We start from the raw sequence: 7,846 nt of genomic DNA, 5'->3' as shown, positions 1-7,846 counted from the left end.
CTGCAAGTATCACAACTCCTTTTAAAGTCTGTAACTTTTAAGAAAACAAGGGTGCTAGAAGCAGGATAAAGCACAGTTGAAAAAACATGGTTTCTTTAAAAAAAAAAAAACAGTGTATATTTCCTAATTGTGCTACTTATAGCAACTATAAAGTTAGCAATTTGAGAGAGCATTTAATTAGGCATAATATAGTGTTGGTTTTAGCTACTGGAAATAGACATGAAGTATGAATCACTTTCTTAACAGAAATGTAGGCTAAATGTATCCATTACAGATTTTAAAAATTTCACCTAAATTTCTTCTTAGCCACATTTTGCATACTGACACTGAGACATCAGTAAACAGGATGAACTAGCCAATTTCTGTCTTTCCAAATGAGTCCAAATGGACTATAGTTTATAATGTCAGTGGAAACGGCACAGCAGATGGACAACTGCACTTATGACAGATTGCAACATGCCTGATTACAAAATAATTCGTTGCTGAATAGGCCTCATCACCAGCAGAAGGTCTCATAGAGAAAGTTTCTTTAGAACCAAATAAACATAAAGCAAGAGTCATCAGGAAACATTATGTGAGCCCCCATGTGTCATTTTCCAGATGTTAACCAGATACAATAGAAGGCTCTGTCAGAAAAAAATTTCCTGGAACAAGGTACTCTCGCCCTTCTGATGTAAGCTGTGGGAGAACAGCTGTTCAAATGTCTGGCCAACCAAGAAACGCAAAACATGACTCTGCCCTCTATGAGCTACTGGTAGGATTTTAGATTCAGGTAACCTCTTTGTTATTGATTAATGACATGTAGAATTCATGTAAGTTCTATGACTATTTCATATTATTACTAATATAACAAACATAGGAATATCTATTACATCAACATTCCTTTCCTGCACCACCATGGCTTGCAAGTGCTTGCAACGGCTATATTTTAAAATATGTTGAAAGTAACATATAACATTTTTTTAGTTTCTAACCTATAGAATTTTCAAAATCTTAATATTTTTAATCCTTAATCTTCTGTGAAAGGACTCAATATCTCTGAATTGTGCTCTACCAACACTTCCATGCCCTCATGCCACTATCTTATCTTCCTGTCACTGGAAAGGAGTCAGGTGGATACTCTACTTCCAGCCTTTTAAAATCCAGAGACATCTCTGTAGTCTTCGGAATGCACTCTGTTGAGTTGCCTGTCTCCTGAAAATACTGGTAATTCCCAAGTACATTTCTCCTTCAGTCTCTATTTCCTATGGTTCAGTTCAGTTCAGTTCAGTTCAGTCGCTCAGTCGTGTCCGACTCTCCGCGACCCCATGAATCACAGCACGCCAGGCCTCCCTGTCCATCACCAACTCCCGGAGTACACTCAAACTCATGTCCACAGAGTCGGTGATGCCATCCAGCCATCTCATTCTCCGTCGTCCCCTTCTCCTCCCGCCCCCAACCTTTCCCAGCATCAGAGTCTTTTCCAGTGAGTCAACTCGTCTCATGAGGTGGCCAAAGTATTGGAGTTTCAGCTTCAGCATCAGTCCCTCCAATGAACATCCAGGATTGATCTCCTTTAGAATGGACTGGTTGGATCTCCTTGCAGTATAAGGGACTCTCAAGAGTCTTCTCCAACACCACAGTTCAAAAGCATCGATTCTTCGGCGATCAGCTTTCTTCACAGTCCAACTCTCACATCCATACATGACCACGGGAAAAACCATTGCCTTGACTAGACGGACCTTGGTCGGCAAAGTAATGTCTCTGCTTTTTAATATACTATCAAGGTTGGTCATAACTTTCCTTCCAAGGAGCAAGCGTCTTTTAATTTCATGGCTGCAATCACCATCTGCAGTGATTTTGGAGCCCAAAAAAACAAAGTCTGACACTGTTTCCACTGTTTTTCCATCTATTTCCCATGAAGTGATGGGACCAGATGCCATGATCTTTGTTTTCTGAATGTTGAGCTTCAAGCCAACCTTTTCACTCTCCTCTTTCACTTTCATCAAGAGGCTTTTGAGTTCCTCTTCACTTTCTGCCATAAGGGTAGTGTCATCTGCATATCTGAGGTTATTGATATTTCTCCCAGCAATCTTGATTCCAGCTTGTGCTTCTTCCAGCCCAGCGTTCCTCATGATGTACTCTGCATATAAGTTAAATAAGCAAGGTGACAATATACAACCTTGACGCACTCCTTTTCCTATTTGGAACCAGTCTGTTGTTCCATGACCGGTTCTAACTGTTGCTTCCTGACCTGCATACAGGTTTCTCAAGAGGCAGGTCAGGTGGTCTGGGATTCCCATCTCTTTCAGAATGTTCCACAGTTTATTGTGATCCACACAGTCAAAGGCTTTGGCATAGTCAATGAAGCAGAAATAGATGTTTTTCTGAAACTCTCTTGCTTTCTCCATGATCCAGCGGATGTTGGCAATTTGATCTCTGGTGCCTCTGCCTTTTCTAAAACCTGCTTGAACATCTGGGAGTTCACGGTTTACATACTGCTGAAGTCTGGCTTGGAGAATTTTGAGCATGACTTTACTAGCGTGTGAGATGAGTGCAATTGTGCGGTAGTTTGAGCATTCTTTGGCATTGCCTTTCTTTGGGATTGGAATGAAGACTGACCTCTTCCAGTCCTGTGGCCACCGCTGAGTTTTCCAAATCTGCTGGCATATTGAGTGCAGCACTTTCACAGCATCATCTTTCAAGACTTGAAATAGCTCAACTGGAATTCCATCACCACCACTAGCTTTGTTCGTAGTGATGCTTTCCAAGGCCCACTTGACTTCACATTCCAAGATGTCTGGCTCTAGGTCAGTGATCACATTATCGTGACTATCTTGGTCGTGAAGATCTTTTTTGTACAGTTCTTCTGTGTATTCCTGCCACCTCTTCTTAATATCTTCTGCTTCTGTTAGGTCCATACCATTTCTGTCCTTTATCGAGCCCATCTTTGCATGAAAAGTTCCCTTGGAATCTCTAATTTTCTTGAAGAGGTCTCTTGTTTTTCCTATTCTGTTGTTTTCCTCTATTTCTTTGCATTGATCACTGAGGAAGGCTTTCTTATCTCTCCTTGCTATTCTTTGGAACTCTGCATTCAGATGCTTATATCTTTCCTTTTCTCCTTTGCTTTTCGCCTCTCTTCTTTTTACAGCTATTTGTAAGGCCTCCTCAGACAGCCATTTCGCTCTTTTGCATTTCTTTTCCATGGGGATGGTCTTGGTCCCTGTCTCCTGTACAATGTCACGAACCTCCGTCCAGAGTTCATCAGGCACTCTATCAATCAGATCTAGTCCCTTAAATCTATTTCTCACTTCCACTGCATAATCATAAGGGATTTGATTGAGGTCATATCTGAATGGTCTAGTGGTTTTCCCTACTTTCTTCAATTTAAGTCTGAACTGTGTAAATTGGAATTCCAGGCCTGGGTATCCATTCCACATCTCCCAAATTTCAAAATCTATCACAAATAAATAGATAAAAAGATAATTAACTATAACATATATACATACTTTTCGCAAACTTTTATTAATAGGTTTAAGATCAAATACCACTTACTATCAACATATAAATCAATGTTAATTATCCCTCAGTATAATCATATCTTTGCACTATTAGTGGGTTGCTGTTCCTTCCTGCACTTTCTTGCACCTGTTAATCCTTCCCTTACCATAAAGGCAGCTTTGATAGTTTTCCATGCTCTGATTCAGAGGAAGAATATGCATACAGGTGAGAACAAAGAAGTCAATTAAATTTTTGAATGGATTTTTATAAATTTACATGAGACAATACTGAAATCCAGAACTTTCAATCTTTAAGAGCCAAGAATATGAAGGAGAAAAAAAAGGATTTTGAGGCTTCAAACAACAATAATCATTTTATTATTACTCATAGCTTCTACAGATCAGAATTCTAGGAAAGGTTTGGATATGCAGCTCCAACTTGCAGGTGTTGCATGCCTTTGCAGTCAGATAATGGTGGGAAGATGCCCACAAATCCCTTCAAAAGGTAGAGCCCAATCCTTATCCCCTTAAGTATGGGTTTACCTTAGTGTCTCACTTCTAATAAATGGAACAAGATAGAAGTCACAATGTGTTACCTCTGAAATTAGGTCATTAAAAACATTGCAGCTTCCTCACTCTTGGGACACTTGCTCTTCAGGAAGCCAGTTGGCCTGTGTTTGAGGACACTTAGGCAGCTCTATGGAAAGGTCCATATGATAGGAATTGACGCCTCCAGCCAACATCCAGGAATGAAATCTCTTGCTTGGAACTAGATCTTTTAGTCTCAGTCAAGCCTTCAGAGGACGGAAGCCCCAGTCAACATCTTGATAGCAACCTCATGAGAATCCCTAAGAAAATCACCCATCTAAGCCACTCTTGAATTCCTGACCCATAGAAACTGCGAGATAATAAATGCTTACGGTTTTAAGCCACTACATGTTGAGGGTAATTAATTTGTTACACAGCAATAGATAACTAGTTAGGAGGGGAGGCTGGAGCAGCTGGGGGCTCTCCAATCATCCTTCATTTTTTATGTTCTCAGTACTTCTCTATGTTGTTTATCTGGGCTAGTTTGGGCTTTATCACTGTATGGCAACTGGATTGTATATATGATGGCTGAATACTTGTTAGCTGATAACCCTTTTATAATCTATCTTTAGAAGTTACATAGCACCACTTTCTGCATACTTTATCAGTTAAAGTAGTCACAGAACAGTGGGAGGACAATTAGAGACTAAGGAAAAAGCATAAAATGTCTGATAAAAGCTATGTCTTAACACACACACAAAAAGTAGCCACAAAACATGTCCAGTGTCAAAGGAAGGAGTCACGCACCTCCATCTCTTAATGAAAGGAGTTGTATTGTATGAAGAACATTTTGGATAGGAAATACTATTACAGCCATCTTTAGAAAACACAATTTTCCACATTGTAAGTCTTCCACATTTTAAGCCAAGTACCACATCCAAAAAAAAAAGGCATTTGAATAACAGATTAGCAGAGTTATAAATTTAGGAGTCATCAGTGTATAGAGAGCAACTGTAGCCACTGGGAATGAATAATATCACCTAGAGAGAGGATAGTGTAAGGAAGAAATGTAGGCCTTAGAGGTCACCAAGAAGAACTCTGAAATTTAACAGCCAGGCCAGCTAAGAAGCAAATTGAGAGGCAGCAGGAATTTCAGAGTATTTTATGTCAAAGTCAATAAAAGAGGAGTACTCAAAGAACAATGCAGTCATTTCAGGAGCAAATGCTGCTGAAAATTAAGCTAAATGATAGAATATTTTCATGGGATTTATCAATGTGGAGATTGTTAATGATTTTCCAGGGGCATGTTGGAGGCACCAGCTAGACTAAAATGGTTGAAAACATAAAAGAAGGAATAAGCGTGGTCCCAGGAGGGAGATGAGATCATCAAGCACAAAAGAATGGATTAGCCTTGAATAAGAGAAGGGACATCTGTAGGATTGGAGGAAAGGAGTTTAGGATGAGCTCAGATGAGCACATAAGCAGGGGCAGGGTAGGGGCAGCAAGCTATCAAGGAAGTTAATGCTTAAAAGTCTCTGGTAAAAGGTCATTTGTTGAAGAGGAGGTAGAACGAATAGTTCTTAAGAGTCTGAGAAGGTCTCTGAAGGCCTGTTGCCAAGGAAATGACATATTTACTCTGCAAACCTATAGTGTATAATCTATGACTTTAAAAAAGTTCGTTGACTTGAATTTAACTTTTTGTTTAAATAACAATAAAAAGAAGTTAAATCAACTATGTTGATTTCTACTTTAAATTTAATAAAAATAAAATATCTATATAATATCAGATTTCCCTACCAAGTGAATATGGAAATGGTAGGAAAACCCTGGTCACTTATTTTATTCTACCTTCAGGTATAAGCCTCCTATGCTAGGGAAATCTAATTTCTAAATGCTTCATTTGATTTATTACTTTATAAAAGTGTGGTTGCAGTAAGGAGAGACATATGAAAGGTCTAAAAGCAGGAAATTATAGGTTTATTTTCATTTTTACCCATTGCAAGAGACATACTGCTTATACTATACCTACTATGATCTTTTCAAATAACATAGCTATTTATAACATTATATATGAGACACCGTTATATAATCCTCCTGCAGTTGCTCTATAATGGTAAAGCAGCATGGGTTCCTTCTCAGCCGAGACTCATGAGAAAATTTATTACAGACTCATGATCAAGAGTGTTCTCAATAGAGAATGACTCCACAGCATATGGCTCTTTGGCAAAGGAAAAAAAAAAAGACTGCAGTATTTTTTTTGCAGTATCTGAAAATGGGCTCCTGTTCAACAAAAATGAGCTTATCCAATGACAATGGAAATAGAGAAAGGATTTTTACCTCTGGACAATGGCTGTAAGAACCTTATGTCTTGCTACACCAGGTTGAACCAACACAGACCAAAATTCAGCATAAACGTAAACTTCTGGTAGGAAACAGAGACACAGGAAAAAGATTTTAGTGATACTCTCCTGCTGCAGCCACATATCTTTCTTACCCTAGGTTTGCTAAAATAAATATAATATAGCTGTAGAGGGTACAATTATATGATTATATATAATAATAATATTCTCAAGTCTGAACATATAATCCTGTTATTCCCAATTTCATTAAATTAACTATTATATATTACATGTCTTCACCAGGTCTGTCCACTTAAGGTGCAGTTGTTATAATAAACATTATTATGCTCTGGAATTTAATTTACTATGGTTTATTTAATATAAGGGAAGGACTGATGCTAAAGTTGAAACTCCAATACTTTGGCCACCTCATGCAACGAGTTGACTCACTGGAAAAGACTCTGATGCTGGAAAGGATGGGGGGGCGGGAGGAGAAGGGGATGACAGAGAATGAGATGGCTGGATGGCATCACCGACTCGATGGACATGAGTTTGAGTGAACTCCGGGAGTTGGTGATGGACAGGGAGACCTGGTGTGCTGTGATTCATGGGGTCGCAAAGAGTCGGACACGACTGAGCAACTGAACTGAACTGAACTGAAGGTCGAACGGCCCAATGATGTTAAATAAAAGAACCCAGACGCCAAATAGATAATGTAACAGGCTTTAAGGGCTAGGCGCCCCCAGGCGGGATTCCCTGACCGAACAGAGCGAGGCCGGGGAAGTCCGCGCGGAACAAAGGCAAGAGGCAACTTACACAACTTTAGGCAAGATTTGGAGTGTTGGGCTCTCATAGGTCAGTTAGCGGGGGTGCGGGGCGGGGGGTGTGGGGGTGGGCAAGACTGGGTTGGTTGCCCAGTCTGCTCAAGGTTGTGCTGACGCAGCGGAATAGTTCTTGCTGTTTCTGGGCAGAATGCAGTTTCTGGACAGGAGGTTAGGAGGGGGAGGTTAGGAGAGGGTTGATCTCTACAAGGAACCGACACCTCAAGGACACTCCAGCAGTGGAGGAGGGAATGAGAGAATAGAGCACAATAGTCAGAGTCCAGCGGGACTTTTTCCCGCCAGCAGGAAAGGGAAGAGGGGGAGAAGTCCAACAATGGCCACTGAAGTCCGACCTTACAGTATGCTCCTTAATACTTTGTCTCTCGATCTCTGCCACATTCCTGTTCCCTATGCCTTGGATAGGGCTCAACACAAAGGACAGGCCCACGAAGGTCTGCTCAATGAAAGGAAGGAATGGGTGTATCACAAACATGCAAACTCTTGAAAATTATAAAGGTTACACAAGTTCCCTGTTTCTTTCTGTCATTGCACATTCTGTGCAAGGGAATTAGATACACATCAAATAAAAGAAAAAAGAATTAATCAATTAGTCGTTAAATGCTAGAAGGCCTTTCACAATTCAATTGCAAAGCATAATCCCTTTGGTTTCAATGTTCTT

This window comes from Moschus berezovskii, chromosome 3 (genome assembly GCF_049115385.1).
Source record: "Moschus berezovskii isolate FMDL1 chromosome 3, NW_MosBer_1.0, whole genome shotgun sequence".
Taxonomy (NCBI): Eukaryota; Metazoa; Chordata; class Mammalia; order Artiodactyla; family Moschidae; genus Moschus; species Moschus berezovskii.
The sequence above is the reverse complement of the archived record's forward strand: the minus strand, read 5'-3'. Positions refer to the sequence as shown.